This window comes from Oncorhynchus keta, unplaced genomic scaffold (assembly GCF_023373465.1).
Source record: "Oncorhynchus keta strain PuntledgeMale-10-30-2019 unplaced genomic scaffold, Oket_V2 Un_contig_1846_pilon_pilon, whole genome shotgun sequence".
NCBI lineage: Eukaryota > Metazoa > Chordata > Actinopteri > Salmoniformes > Salmonidae > Oncorhynchus > Oncorhynchus keta.
In genome coordinates, this window is record NW_026280936.1 from 164,224 (window position 1) to 179,694 (window position 15,471).

At 45.5% G+C, this 15,471-nt stretch overlaps 1 protein-coding gene and 1 long non-coding RNA gene across 3 annotated transcripts in view; both read left to right on the plus strand.

Annotated features, from left to right (window-relative positions):
• LOC118379174 (serine/threonine-protein kinase WNK1-like) overlaps nt 1-15,471 on the plus strand; it is a 196,429-nt gene that overhangs the window by 60,394 nt on the left and 120,564 nt on the right.
• LOC127920134 (uncharacterized) lies at nt 8,608-10,427 on the plus strand. Of its 2 annotated transcripts, none has more exons than XR_008105187.1 (3): nt 8,608-8,726; nt 9,566-9,885; nt 10,380-10,427. It is a non-coding gene; the product is annotated as an uncharacterized LOC127920134 (long non-coding RNA). The 2 variants fall into 2 exon arrangements; XR_008105186.1 differs by lacking the exon at nt 10,380-10,427 and adding an exon at nt 10,110-10,156.

The following is a 15,471-nucleotide window of genomic DNA, read 5'->3' on the forward strand; positions in this document are numbered from 1 at the left end:
CCACCAAGATTCTTCTTATAGCTGGCCGCCCGTCCAAACTGAACAATCAGGATAGAAGGGCCTTGGTCATGGAGGTGACCTAGAACCTGGTGGTCACTTTAACAGAGCTCCAGAGTTCCTCTGTGGAGAAGGGAGCACCTTCCACAAGAACAACCATCTCTGCAGCACTCCACCAATCAGGCCTTTATGGTAGAGTGGCCAGATGGAAGCCCCTCTTCAGTAAAAAGCACATGACAGCCTGCTTGGAGTTTGCCAAAAGGCACCTAAAGGTCTCTGACCATAAGAAACAAGGTTCTCTGGTCTGATGAAACCAAGATTGAACTCTTTGGCCTGAATGCCAAGCATCACGTCTGGAGGAAACCTGGCATCATCCCTACGGTGAAGCGTGGCGGTGGCATCATGCTGTGGGGATGTTTTCCAGCAGCAGGGACTGGGAGAATAGTCAGGAACAAAGCAAAGGTCAAAGATCCTTAATGAAAACCTGCTCCAGAGCGCTCATGACCTCAGACTGGGGGCGAAGGTTCACCTTCCAACAGGACAACGACCCTAAGCACATAGCCAATGCCATTTCGGACACATTAGTCTTTACATCTGAAACATTCTTCAGCTGAACCATCCAGACGTGCTGCTGGCAGAGACTACTCAGAGGCTCTCAGACCAGATTCTATTGGCTGCTTCAGTTGGGTCCACTGAGGGCTGCATCTGGTTTTATCGTGGGGGCCTGCCTGGCCTGTCTGTTATTATCTGGCAGCTAGGGTCGCTCCAGTTACACACCTCACTTTACAGTGGCTGGCCTGTCTGTTATTATCTGACAGCTAGGGTCGCTCCAGTTACACACCTCACTTTACAGTGGCTGGCCTGTCTGTTATTATCTGGCAGCTAGGGTCGCTCCAGTTACACACCTCACTTTACAGTGGCTGGCCTGTCTGTTATTATCTGGCAGCTAGGGTCGCTCCAGTTACACACCTCACTTTACAGTGGCTGGCCTGTCTGTTATTATCTGGCAGCTAGGGTCGCTCCAGTTACACACCTCACTTTACAGTGGCTGGGCTGTCTGTTATTATCTGGCAGCTAGGGTCGCTCCAGTTACACACCTCACTTTACAGTGGCTGGGCTGTCTGTTATTATCTGGCAGCTAGGGTCGCTCCAGTTACACACCTCACTTTACAGTGGCTGGGCTGTCTGTTATTATCTGGCAGCTAGGGTCGCTCCAGTTACACACCTCACTTTACAGTGGCTGGGCTGTCTGTTATTATCTGGCTCCAGTTACACACCTCACTTTACAGCTGTTATTATCTGGCAGCTAGGGTCGCTCCAGTTACACACCTCACTTTACAGTGGCTGGCCTGTCTGTTATTATCTGGCAGCTAGGGTCGCTCCAGTTACACACCTCACTTTACAGTGGCTGGCCTGTCTGTTATTATCTGGCAGCTAGGGTCGCTCCAGTTACACACCTCACTTTACAGTGGCTGGCCTGTCTGTTATTATCTGGCAGCTCGGGTCGCTCCAGTTACACACCTCCCTTTACAGTGGCTGGGCTGAAGGTAAATAAAGGAGGTCAGCTCTTGAAACTCTCTCTAGGCTGGAACTGGGCTGTAACTTGTTTGACTCGTTGTGGACACTGCTTTTAAACAGACTTTTCCTTTGTGTGCCCATATAAACAATCAACGTTCTAAATAGCCAAACACAGCCTTTAGAAAACGTCACATTTCTTTATAGATTGTCCTGCTGCGTTAGGGTTTAGTCTTGGGGCAAGTGGGTACTAGTCTGAACTTTCATTTGAACTTTTATTTATAAAGCAAGGCTTTATTTAAATGGCCAGCCAGGCATATACATAGATTTAGCCTAGAAAAACAAATCATACCCCCTCCCCCTCCCAATAGCCCAACCACATGAATCAGTGCATGTGCTGTACACAGTGACATGAAGGTCCTAAAACTGAAGAAAACAACCCTCTCTCCTCATACTCAGTCTTCTACTCATTCTGCCCCACACGACTCTAGCTTTCTTCATTTCACTCTTTTCTCTCTCTGTCTCTCTGTCTCTCTGTGTGTGTGTGTGTGTGTGTGTGTGTGTGTGTGTGTGTGTGTGTGTGTGTGTGTATGTGTGTGTGTGTGTGTGTTTTCTTGAACCCTTGTAAAGCCCTGCCAGTGATGTAATCTGTGTGTTGCTGAAGGCAGCAGGCAGCACTGGGGCAGAGAACTGGACTAACACTGTTTATTTGTTATTCAGCGTCTGTAAAGAGAGGCTGTATGCTACGGTATGTATTCACTAGTGGGCTTATAGGACTATCTGATCCACTGTAACACAGTGGTTCCCAACCTTTCTCTGTTACTGGACCAGCAGCTAAATGTTGCTCTGCCCGCAGTACCCCTGAAGTACCCCCTCGTGTGGATTTTACCAGTTGACCTATGGTGTCATGAGTCTTCTCAAGTACCCCCTGTGGATAGTCCCAAGTGCCCCCAGGGTCCTAGTAACCCTGGTTGGGAATCACTGCTGTACTACAGGATGGCGTCATGTAGTGTTCCTCGTGTCCTCACCTTTTCCCATCATCCCCCACACTGCCAGGATGTAAATGGTCTATGGATTTAGGCTTAATAGTCCCAGTTAACTTCAGAACATAGCTAACTCCGGCACGTTTACAGGGCATTCAGAGAGTATTCAGACCCCTTCCTCTTTTCCACATTTTGTTACCTTACAGCCTTATTCCAAAATGTATTAAATACATGTTTTACCTCAATCTACACACAATACCCCATAATGACATCACAATACCCCATAATGACATCACAATACCCCATAATGACAAAGCCAAAACAGGTTTTATACATTTTTGCACCTGTATTAAAAATAATAAAGCAACACCTTATTAGTAATTAGTAATCAGACTCTTTGTTATGAGACTCAAAATGATGCTCAGGTGGATCCTGTTTCACTCGATCATCCTTAATGTTTCTACAACTTGATTGGAGTCGGTGGTAAATTCAATTACGGTGAAGCGTGGTGGCAGCAGCATGTTGTGGGGATGTTTTTCAGCGACAGGGACTGGGAGACTAGTCAGGATTGAGGGATAGATGAAGGGAGAAAAGTACAGCAGTCCTTGATGAAAACTTGCTCCAGAGCGCTCAGGACCTCGGACTGGGGTGAAGGTTCACTTTCCAACAGGACAACAACCCTAAGCACACAGTAAAGACAACGCAGGAGTGGCTTCTGGACAGGTCTCTGAATGTCCTTGAGTGGCCCAGCCAGAGCCCGGACTACGAACATCTGTAGAGACCTGAAAATAGCTGTGCAGCGACGCTTCCCATCCAACCTGACAGAGCTTGAAAGGATCTGCAGAGAAGAATGCGAGAAACTCCCCAAAAACAGGTGTGCCAAACTTGTAGCGTCATACCCAAGAAAACTCAAGGCTGTAATTGCTGCCAAAGGTGCTTCTACAAAGTACTGAGTAAAGTGTAATATTTCACTTATTTATTTGAACTTGTTTTTGCTTTGTCATTATGGGGTTGTGTGTTTGTGTGTTTGTGTGTCATTATGGGTGTGTGTGTGTGTGTGTCATTGTGTGTGTGGTGTGTGTGTGTGTGTGTGTAGAAAAACAAAACAATTTAATCCATTTTAGAATAAGGCTCTAACGTACAAAGAATATGGAAAAGGTTAAGGGGTCTGAATACTTTCCGAATGCTCTGTACATTGATGCGTAAACTGAAATGTTTTTATGTGCACTGTTCTAGTCAAACTGACAGATACTGTAAATCTCTGGTCTGTGCTTTGTTGGAAGAGGCTCCCCGCTGGAATCCATTTAGACTAAATTCCACCATGCCATGCCAACTCTTGTTTATGAAATTGTCCTCTCTCTGACATGTGCCTCAGATTTACTGACTGACTGTCACTTGGAAACTATGTTGCTGAGCTGATCACACTGTTGGTGTGGCCCCTCCCCTCCTCACCCCTCCTCTCCCTTCCTCACCCCTTCTCAACCCACGCACCAAGCGTGTGACTGTACTGTGACAATTCGCAATTCAATGCATGCTGTATAGAACACCAATACAGCGCAACATAGAAGTCAAAGGTCACCAACAGTTAGGTAGGTGTGCGTGCTATTGGCTCTGAAGTACAAGTCAATACAAAGTAATCCTCCCTGTTAACAGGTTGGACATCTTTACTCTGCTACTCAATAGGAACACACTCTGCGTCGTGGTGCAGCTATGCTATCTGCTGTGGTATCCATTGTATAAACAGTCTCAGAGATAATTGCTCTCAGATGGTACTGTATGATAATTGTGATAATTGTACAGGTTTCACTTTTCCTAAAGAATGGATGTTAAGCTGAATCTTTGAGTCAGTGTAAGAGATCTGCCCAAGGCGTTTATTACTCGACACTGTATCTGTCAGACTATAGTATTAATATGTCCTGGAATGATCTCCATTCTTCCTTTATCTTTCATTATCAAAATGTTAGCAGAGCGAGTCTCTCTTTTGTTTCAAACGACTAACTTCTTTCTCCCTGTTTCTCTCTCTCTGTGTCTCTGTGTCTCTGTGTCTCTGTGTCTCTGGCTCTCTGTGTCTCTGGCTCTCTGTGTCTCTGGCTCTCTGTGTCTCTGGCTCTCTGTGTCTCTGGCTCTCTGTGTCTCTGGCTCTCTGTGTCTCTGGCTCTCTGTGTCTCTGGCTCTCTGTGTCTCTGGCTCTCTGTGTCTCTGGCTCTCTGTGTCTCTGGCTCTCTGTGTCTCTGGCTCTCTGGCTCTCTGTGTCTCTGGGTCTCTGGCTCTCTGTGTCTCTGGCTCTCTGTGTCTCTGGCTCTCTGTGTCTCTGGCTCTCTGTGTCTCTGGCTCTCTGGCTCTCTGTGTCTCTGGCTCTCTGTGTCTCTGGCTCTCTGTGTCTCTGGCTCTCTGTGTCTCTGGCTCTCTGTGTCTCTGGCTCTCTGTGTCTCTGGCTCTCTGTGTCTCTGGCTCTCTGGCTCTCTGTGTCTCTGGCTCTCTGTGTCTCTGGCTCTCTCGGTCTCTGGCTCTCTCGGTCTCTGGCTCTCTCGGTCTCTCTCGGTCTCTGGCTCTCTGTGTCTCTGGCTCTCTCGGTCTCTGGCTCTGTCGGTCTCTCTCTCGGTCTCTGGCTCTCTCTGTCGGTCTCTGTCGGTCTCTCTCGGTCTCTGTGTCATGTGTATATATATTCATATCCCTGTAGTTAAAAGTAAATCCTTTGAACGCTCCCCTTTACCCCCTTAATCTCTCTCACACACATGTGAACCAGTTGATTAGATCCAGGTGGTGTGTTCCCAGGGTTCACATAGAGGTGATCAGGAGCTCAATGGGACAGATCACATCCTCCTAGGTGCCCCACAGTAGAGGGAGAAGTAAATATATAATCTTTCATGTCCATCACTTAAGTGAGTTATGACTGTGTTTATCTCCTTTCAGAAGGACTGCGTAGGGTTTCGTTATTTTCAACTTTGCTTTAAAGTTTATGCTACCCAAGCTGTGGACTGTGGGCTGTGGGCTTTGAGCTGTGGGCTGTGGGCTTGTGGGCTGTGGGCTTTGAGCTGTGGGCTGTGGGCTGTGAGCTGTGAGCTGTGGGCTGTGAGCTGTGGGCTGTGGGCTTTGGGCTGTGGGCTTTGAGCTGTGGGCTTTGAGCTGTGGGCTTTGAGCTGTGAGCTCTGGGCTTTGAGCTGTGGGCTTTGGGCTTTGAGCTGTGGGCTGTGGGCTTTGAGCTGTGGGCTTTGAGCTGTGGGCTGTGGGCTGTGAGCTGTAAGCTGTGGGCTTTGAGCTGTGGGATTTGAGCTGTGAGCCTATGCCACTGAGAATGATGACAGATCTAAAAAGTGAAGGGAAAAACTTGTTGATTTATTGGTTCCAACACTAACCAAGTGTTTTCTGTCTTCCATGTGCTGTTGCTGTCGTTGACGCTGCTGTTTCTATCCTACCAGGTAAGCACATGCATCTATATTTTGGCTAGTAGAAATGTGTGTGTGTGTGTTTCAGCCAGTGTGTGTGTGTTTCAGCCAGTGTGTGTGTGTTTCAGCCAGTGTGTGTGTGTGTTTCAGCCAGTGTGTGTGTGTGTTTCAGCCAGTGTGTGTGTGTGTTTCAGCCAGTGTGTGTGTGTGTTTCAGCCAGTGTGTGTGTGTGTGTGTTTCAGCCAGTGTGTGTGTGTTTCAGCCAGTGTGTGTGTTTCAGCCTGTGTGTGTGTGTGTTTCAGCCAGTGTGTGTGTTTTCAGCAGTGTGTGTGTGTGTGTGTGTTTTCAGCCAGTGTGTGTGTGTGTGTGTGTGTTTTCAGCCTGTGTGTGTGTGTGTGTTTTCAGCCAGTGTGTGTGTGTGTGTGTGTGTGTGTGTGTGTATGTGTTTCAGCCAGTGTGTGTGTGTGTTTCAGCCAGTGTGTGTGTGTGTTTCAGCCAGTGTGTGTGTGTGTTTCAGCCTGTGTGTGTGTGTTTCAGCCAGTGTGTGTGTGTTTCAGCCAGTGTGTGTGTGTTTCAGCCAGTGTGTGTGTGTTTCAGCCAGTGTGTGTGTGTTTCAGCCAGTGTGTGTGTGTTTCAGCCAGTGTGTGTGTGTGTGTGTGTTTCAGCCAGTGTGTGTGTGTTTCAGCCAGTGTGTGTATGTGTTTCAGCCAGTGTGTGTGTTTTCAGCCAGTGTGTGTGTGTTTCAGTGTGTGTGTGTGTGTTTCAGCCTGTGTGTGTGTGTGTGTTTCAGCCAGTGTGTGTGTGTGTGTGTTTTAGCCAGTGTGTGTGTGTGTTTCAGCCAGTGTGTGTGTGTGTGTTTCAGCCTGTGTGTGTGTGTGTGTGTTTCAGCCTGTGTGTGTGTGTGTGTTTCAGCCCAGTGTGTGTGTGTGTTTCAGCCAGTGTGTGTGTGTGTGTGTGTTTCAGCCAGTGTGTGTGTGTGTTTCAGCCTGTGTGTGTGTGTGTGTTTGTTTCAGCCTGTGTGTGTGTGTGTGTTTCAGCCTGTGTGTGTGTGTGTGTTTCAGCCTGTGTGTGTGTGTGTGTGTTTCAGCCTGTGTGTGTGTGTGTGTGTTTCAGCCTGTGTGTGTGTGTGTGTTTCAGCCTGTGTGTGTGTGTGTGTGTGTCAGCCTGTGTGTGTGTGTGTGTGTCAGCCAGTGTGTGTGTGTGTGTTTTAGCCAGTGTGTGTGTGTGTTTTCCAGCCAGACTGTGTGTGTGTCTGTGTGATTCCTATTTTTCCAGCCAGTTGTCTGATTTAGCCTATTGTGTAAACATGTTTTCAACCAGCCAGTGGGTTTTGTGCTGTGAGTTTGTGTTCACCAACAGGTATGTGGCAGTGTTTCAGCCAGGGTGATCAGGGGCTGGGGATGCAGGAAGAAATGATGGAGATAAGTTGGTCTCTGATTGTTTCAGGCCAGTGGCTATTTGCTGTTTCTGTAAGCCAGTCTGATGTGTGTTTTTCGGGAGCCTTGGGGGTGTGTGTGTGTGCACATTCCTGTCCTCCAAGGTGTTTCAGAATTCACACCCAGGTTTTGACAGGGATTATGACCATGTGTGTGGCCATATAATTGCATGACCATCTTATTAGGCTTTTGCAGATTGTTTACTGTCAGGAGGGAGATGCAGTGCTGCCAAGCTCTTTATTTTAGGGCTTCAGTAGGAGAGAGAAGCTCTGTTTGATGTGTGTACACTCTGCACAGCACGTCTCCAGCCCTCACAGGGACTGTACATGTACAGTAGTATGTCGCATGGCTTCTGCCTGGATTCCTATTTCCTTCCATTTGGTTTTAGCTGAAGTTGTTCCTCGCTGATTTAGCCTATTGTCTTTGTCCACTAAACATGTTAAATTCAACCAGCAAGCCTGGGTTTTGACTGCTGAGTGAGTTTGATATGTTCCCACCAACAGGTATGTGGCAGTTGGTGTCACTCTATATGGTGATCAGGGGCTGGGGATGCAGGAAGAAATGATGGAGATAAGTTGGTCTCTGATTGTATCAGTCTAGGTGTTTATAGGTCTCCACTCTATCATGGTGTTTTAAACCACCACTTCTATCAGTCTAGGTGTTTATAAACCACCAATCTGATGTCTAGGTGTTTTGGGGGAAACCACCACTTCTATCAGTCTAGGTGTTTATAAAGCCATGCTATCAGTCTAGGTGTTTACATTCCTGTCCTCCAAGGTGTTATCTGTAGGAATTCACACCCAGGCTTTATGACAGGGATTATGACCATAAGTCTAGGTGTTTATAAACAGCCATATAATTAGAGCATGACAGACATAAACCACCACCAGATTTTAAACCACCACTTCTATCAGTTAGGTTTTGCAAATATATTTGTATCAGTCTAGGTTTATAAACCACCAGAAAGGACCAGGATGTTATAAACCACCACTTCTATCAGCGCTAGGTGGTTATAAACCACCATTGGCATCTTTTGTGATAAACCAGGCTTTTCAGTCTAGGTTTTATGAAACCACCAGACTCAGTCTAGGTGGTTTATAAACCACCAATCAATGAAAACATAGGTTTATAAACCACCATTTTCAGTCTAGGTGTTTATAAACCAGCTATCAGTCTAGGTGTCTATCAGTTTGTTATAAACCACCACTGGTTATCAGTGAGGTGTTTATAAACCACCACTTCTATCAGTCTAGGTGGTTATAAACCACCACTTCATCAGTCTAGGTGGTAAACCACCACTTCTATCAGTCTAGGTGGTTATAAACCACCACTTCTATCAGTCTAGGTGGTTATAAACCACCACTTCTATCAGTCTAGGTGGTTATAAACCACCACTTCTATCAGTCTAGGTGGTTATAAACCACCATTTCTTCAGTCTGCATTTTAAAAACCACCACTTGTGACTCAGTCTAGGTGGTGTACAAACCAAAAGTTTAAACCACCACTCAGTCTAGGTGGTTATAAACATCTTTGGTATAAACCACCACTTCTATCAGTCTAGGTGGTTTAAACCACCACTAGGTGGTTATAAACCACCACTTCTATCAGTCTAGGTGTTTATAAACCACCACTTCTATCAGTCTAGGTGTTTATAAAACCTACTAGGTGGTTATAAACCACCACTTCTATCAGTCTAGGTGTTATATAAACCACCACTTCTATCAGTCTAGGTGTTTATAAACCACCACTTCTATCAGTCTAGGTGTTTATAAACCACCACTTCTATCAGTCTAGGTGTTTATAAACCACCACTTCTATCAGTCTAGGTGTTTATAAACCACCACTTCTATCAGTCTAGGTGTTTATAAACCACCACTTCTATCAGTCTAGGTGTTTATAAACCACCACTTCTATCAGTCTAGGTGTTTATAAACCACCACTTCTATCAGTCTAGGTGTTTATAAACCACCACTTCTATCAGTCTAGGTGTTTATAAACCACTTCTATCAGTCTAGGTGGTTATAAACCACTTCTATCAGTCTAGGTGGTTATAAACCACTTCTATCAGTCTAGGTGGTTATAAACCACTTCTATCAGTCTAGGTGGTTATAAACCACTTCTATCAGTCTAGGTGGTTATAAACCACTTCTATCAGTCTAGGTGGTTATAAACCACTTCTATCAGTCTAGGTGGTTATAAAACCACTTCTATCAGTCTAGGTGGTTATAAACCACTTCTATCAGTCTAGGTGGTTATAAACCACCACTTCTATCAGTCTAGGTGGTTATAAACCACCACTTCTATCAGTCTAGGTGGTTATAAACCACCACTTCTATCAGTCTAGGTGGTTATAAACCACCACTTCTATCAGTCTAGGTGGTTATAAACCACCACTTCTATCAGTCTAGGTGGTTATAAACCACCACTTCTATCAGTCTAGGTGGTTATAAACCACCACTTCTATCAGTCTAGGTGGTTATAAACCACCACTTCTATCAGTCTAGGTGGTTATAAACCACCACTTCTATCAGTCTAGGTGGTTATAAACCACCACTTCTATCAGTCTAGGTGTTTATAAACCACCACTTCTATCAGTCTAGGTGTTTATAAACCACCACTTCTATCAGTCTAGGTGTTTATAAACCACCACTTCTATCAGTCTAGGTGTTTATAAACCACCACTTCTATCAGTCTAGGTGTTTATAAACCACCACTTCTATCAGTCTAGGTGTTTATAAACCACCACTTCTATCAGTCTAGGTGTTTATAAACCACCACTTCTATCAGTCTAGGTGGTTATAAACCACCACTTCTATCAGTCTAGGTGGTTATAAACCACTTCTATCAGTCTAGGTGGTTATAAACCACCATCAGTCTATCAGTCTGCAGGTGTAAAAGCAGGTGTTTATAGGAAGAAAACCACTTCTATCAGTCTAGGTGTTTATAAACCATCACTTCTATCAGTCTAGGTGTTTATAAACCACCACTTCTATCAGTCTAGGTATTTATAAACCACCACTTCTATCAGTCTAGGTGGTTATAAACCACTTCTATCAGTCTAGGTGGTTATAAACCACCACTTCTATCAGTCTAGGTGGTTATAAACCACCACTATCAAGTCTTAATTAATACGTCTAGTATAGGGGTATTTCCTTTTTTTCTCAAACCACAAGTTTCCGGCACATAAATTCTATGGTTTTCTTTTCCCGGCGGTCATGTGGACATTGGTTGCGGTGAAAGACATTGTTTTACAGTTAGTGTCATCAACAACAGTAACTCTTGACAAGCCAGATCCTGTGTTCCTGTGGCTTGTTGTTTCCACTTGGTAAAGACAGTGAAATGAGCAGCCTAGTTTATGAGGATAACTCCCCTTGTCTCCCTGTATCGCCCAGCGCTGCCTGGAGACAGAACGTAAAGTGCTGTATAATTTCCCTGCTGTGTCATTGTGTGGTTTCAGCCTGAATAAGAAATAACGGAATATTATAAGGATCAGTTCAGATTCCCAGTTCGTCAAGAACTGAGTCCCAAATGGCATCCTATGTCCTTTATAGTGCACTGCTTTTGACCAGGAACCATAGTGCTCTATATAGGGAATAGGCTTCCGTTTGGGACACATCCTAGAGCTCAGGATCTGGATCCCATTTGAAGGAAACTCAGAAAAGTCAAACCATGGCCTGCTGATAATTGTTTACATGCCTGTAGTGCTTGTATCTGATATCTGAGACCACATTAAGTGGACATGGGCCTAATGCCGCTTTTGTGTTGAACCAGCTTCACTCACGCCTTTTGTCTTTTCAAAGTACTCAGGAACGTTTTTAAGGATTTCAATGTGTTGTTTTACAAGATTTGGGTGGAGAATAAATGGGTACATGAAAGACAGATGTTGAGAAAGCTGTGTGTGTGTGTGTGTGTGTGTGTGTGTGTGTGTGTGTGTGTGTGTGTGTGTGTGTGTGTGTGTGTGTGTGTGTGTGTGTGTGAGAGACGTTATGATGGTGGAGGTGTGGTCCTAGTTTCTTTTCCATCAGTCAAAACCTCTCACTTTCACACATTCACATAAACTCATACACTGAGTGTTCAAAACATTAAGGACACCTGCTCTTTCCATGATATAGACGATCCAGCTGAATATGAATATATGATCCCTTATTGATGTCACTTGTTAAATCCACTTCAATCAGTGTAGATGAAGGGGAGGAGACGGGTTAAAGAAGGAGTGTTAAGCCTAGTGACAGCTGAGACATGGATTGTGTCTGTGTGCCATTCAGAGGGGAATTGACAAGACAAAAGATTTGAGTGCCTTTGAACGGGTATGGTAGTAGGTGCCAGGTGCACCTGGTTTGTGCCAAGAACTGCAACGCTGCTGGGTTTTTCATTCTCAACAGTTTACCGTGGGTATCAAGAATGATCCACCACCCAAAGGACATTCAGCCAACTTGACACAACTGTGGGTCAACATGCTTTCGACACCTTGTAGAGTCCATGCCGGACGATTTGAGGCTGTTCTTATGGCAGGAGGAGGGAGGACTCCATATTAGGAAGATGTCTTTAATGTTTTATACACTCAGTGTATGTACCCTGTTACAGCACTCTGTCATGCTCAGTGATACAGGTTCAACTCCACGACACGTCTCTTCTTTCACCAATAAATATAATCCACACAAGTCTAGAAACCCAAAAAAGGAAACTCCAATGACTACTACAATCCACCCCCTTTGACCTACAGTACCAGTCAGAAGTCTGGACACACCTACTCATTCCAGGGTTTCTCTTTATTTGGATTATTTTCTACATTGTAACTATGAAATAACACATATGGAATCAGTCTGTCTCACTGGGGGGGTGGAGGTACAGGAACAGTCCTGACCACATCTCATGGCAGTCTGTCTGTCAGTTGGTCTCTGTCTCTCTGCTACTAGCCTCACTAGTCAGTCTGTCTGTCAGTTGGTCTCTGTCTCTCTGCTACTAGCCTCACTAGCCAGTCTGTCTGTCAGTTGGTCTCTGTCTCTCTGCTACTAGCCTCACTAGTCAGTCTGTCTGTCAGTTGGTCTCTGTCTCTCTGCTACTAGCCTCACTAGCCAGTCTGTCTGTCAGTTGGTCTTTGTCTCTCTGCTACTAGCCTCACTAGCCAGCCTGTCTATCAGTTGGTCTCTGTCTCTCTGCTACTAGCCTCACTAGCCAGCCTGTCATGTCAGCTTGGTTTCTGTGAGTCCTGCTAGACTACTCAGCCTATCTAGTCAGTCAGTAGTCTATCCTCCTACTACTGTCCCCCTCTGACCTCTCAGCTCTCAGATACACCAGATACCAAACACTCTCCAAACATATGTGATTTTCTATTCAGATTTCACCTGTCTCTGCTACTAGCCTCACTAGCCAGTCTGTTTGGTCAGTTGGTCCTGTCTCTCTGCAGGAACTAAGCCTCACTAGCCAGAGATTACAGAGAGCTGTCTCCTGCTACTCGCCTCACTAGCCAGGGAAGGGACTCAGTTGGTCTCTGTCTCTGCTACTAGCCTCACTAGCCAGTCTGTCTGTCAGTTGGTCTCTGTCTCTCTGCTACTAGCCTCACTAGCCAGCCTGTCTATCAGTTGGTCTCTGTCTCTCTGCTACTAGCCTCACTAGCCAGCCTGTCTATCAGTTGGTCTCTGTCTCTCTGCTACTAGCCTCACTAGCCAGCCTGTCTGTCAGTTGGTCTCTGTCTCTCTGCTACTAGCCTCACTAGCCAGCCTGTCTATCAGTTGGTCTCTGTCTCTCTGCTACTAGCCTCACTAGCCAGTCTGCCTCATGCTAGCTAGCTCAGTCAAGCTGTGAGTCCAAGCTAGACTACTCAGTTATATCTGTAGCGAGGTCTAACACTCATTAGGCAGTAGACTATAATATCCTCCTACTCTGTCCCCCTCTGACCTCTCAGCTACTCAGATACACCAGATACCAAACACTGCCACAACCGGATACCAACCAAACATATGTGATTTTCTATTCAGATTTCTGCCACCCTACATCAGGGATGTTACCATGGTGTTCCCAAGCTTGGCCTGGCTCTTTGCTTTGGGAGGCTGGGCCCCTTGTTAAAGACAAGGCAGGAAATAAGTCAATCAGAGAGAGAGAGAGAGAGAGCACTGACAGCACAGTCATTATGTAGCCCACGCTGCTGGGTGGTGGGACCTCATGGTGGCTTTCTGTTATCTGTCAGTGGTTATGTGGAGGGCCTTGAGTTTTTTACAACCACAACCTCACCCACCAAGAGTCTTAACTAGTTCCATGGCTTTAACTAACTATAACTCCAGGGCCTAACTAGTGTCTTTAACTAGGGGAGTATTTCAGCTACTCCAAACTAAGGGGAGATTTACAGACGGAGGGTTCTGGGTGGCAGCTGGGCCACAGCCACCATGTGACACAGAGGGACTATGTCAACTCTCCAGCTCACTGCCCCTCAGCAGCTGTTCTCTCACTATGGCCATGGTCAGAGCTGGCCTGGGAGTGGACCACAGCTGAAAAGTATCTTTGTATCGTTCCCATAGATACACACCCCCGTCACCACCACAGCCAAATACTTCCCCTTTTCCTGTAGTTATACACACTCATACACCAACTCTTCACACATATCATATCACCAACACTCTCTGCAGCACCCGGCCTCCCCTGCTACAATCCGAAGTCAAATATGTCACCAACTCTCTCTCTACACTCATACACCAACTCTCACAGATTCTGTCACCCATACACCAAAATAATGGTGTTCCAAAAAGGTCTCACCAGGACCACAAATACAAATTCCATCTCGACACTGTTGCCCTAGAGCACACAGCGCCACAGGTAACTTCCACAAAGGTGTGAACGATCTACACCAACTGCCATCTACACATAAATTTCAACATAGGATTTGGCTAAAACACCAACTCTCTCTCTACACTCATACACCAACTCTCTCTCTCTCTACACTCATACACCAACTCTCTCTCTCGCTACACTCATACACCAACTCTCTCTCTACACTCATACACCAAGATGAACCTGGAGAAGAGTCTCTACACTCATACACCAAACACACCCTACACCCATACACCAACTCTCTCTCTACACTGAGAAAACAAAAATACATTAACAAGCAAACTATGCTATTCTCCCCACCCCTACACAGCCCTACCTGACCACTGTGACTGACCCAAAATTAAGGAAAGCTTTGACTATGTACAGACTCAGTGAGCATAGCCTTGCTATTGAGAAAGGCCGCCGTAGGCAGACATGGCTCTCAAGAGAAGACAGGCTATGTGCTCACTGCCCACAAAATGAGGTGGAAACTGAGCTGCACTTCCTAACCTCCTGCCCAATGTATGACCATATTAGAGAGACATATTTCCCCAGATCACACAGATCCACAAAGAATTCGAAAACATATCCAATTTTGAAAAACTCCCATACCTACTGGGTGAAATTCCACAGTGTGCCATCACACAGTTCCAGAGGTGATCCGTGTCTGGGTGGCAAGGCTGATCTCAGTCAGTGACACGTGGCCTCCACATACACTGCTTATTTATTTTACACGCTTTAATTAACCTCTACCATATGGCACCAGCTTTGCCATTGTACTCTACACTGGTCTTTAATATGTGTGTGTGTGTATATGTGTGTGTGTGTGTGTGTGTGTGTGTGTGTGTGTGTGTGTGTGTGTGTGTGTGTGTGTGTGTGTATGTGTGTGTGTGTGTGTGTGTGTGTGTGTGTGTGTGTAATATGACATTTGATGTCTTTACTGTTTTGAAATAGTTTGTCATCGATGGAGTTTTTCACTTTAAATAAACTTTGTATGTTGTGAACCTCGTGTTGCATTCCTTCACATTGTTTAAGTTTCTGATGTTTGTCAGTCACAATTAGCTTAATTCATTTTTTTTGTCATTGCTGAGCCTGACACACACACACCTACACTCTCGTTCCCCCTTGCACTGTGTTTGAGGGGCAGCCATGGAAACTAGGGAAACTGTCTTAATGAGTCCATTTGGCACTGATGGATGTTCATGTGGAAGCGTTTTAAATTATTTTATTTTTTACAACCAAATGTTAATTGGATGTTATAGAAAAACACCCAAATGCATCCTTTTAGAAACGACAAAGCTGTTTCGCGATGCAGATCTTTAGATGTTGTACACATGAAATGGTGTCATT